Raw genomic sequence first — 499 nt, 5'->3', positions numbered from 1 at the left:
CATCACTGTCTCTCTCTCTCCCTCACTGTCTCTGTCTCTCTCTCCCTCACTGTCTGTCTCTCTCTCTCTCTTCCTCACTGTCTCTCTCTCTCTCTCTCCTTCACTGTCTCTCTCTCTCTCCCTCACTGTCTCTGTCTCTCTCTCCCTCACTGTCTATCTTTCTCTCTCTCCCTCACTGTCTCTCTCTTTCCCTCACTGTCTCTCTCTCTCCCTCACTGTCTCTCTCTCCCTCACTGTCTATCTTTCTCTCTCTCCCTCACTGTCTCTGTCTCTGTCTCCCTCACTGTCTATCTTTCTCTCTCTCCCTCACTGTCTCTCTTTCTCTCCCTCACTGTCTCTCTCTCTCTCTCTGTAGAAGACGAGGCCTGATATGAATAACTTTGACCAGGACTTCACCAGAGAAGACCCAGTGTTAACTCCCACAGACGAGGCTGTTATCAGACAGATAAACCAGGAGGACTTTAAAGGTTTCTCTTTCTGTGCAGAGACACAGATCTGA

General features: G+C 49.3%; 1 pseudogene; it reads left to right on the top strand.

Moving 5' to 3' along the window:
• The window catches only part of LOC115163197 (protein kinase C epsilon type-like), a 27325-nt pseudogene extending 26826 nt beyond the window's left edge, over positions 1-499 (top strand).

The sequence above is a fragment of the Salmo trutta genome, chromosome 2 (genome assembly GCF_901001165.1).
Source record: "Salmo trutta chromosome 2, fSalTru1.1, whole genome shotgun sequence".
NCBI lineage: Eukaryota > Metazoa > Chordata > Actinopteri > Salmoniformes > Salmonidae > Salmo > Salmo trutta.
This window is presented reverse-complemented; position numbering and strand designations above follow the sequence as displayed.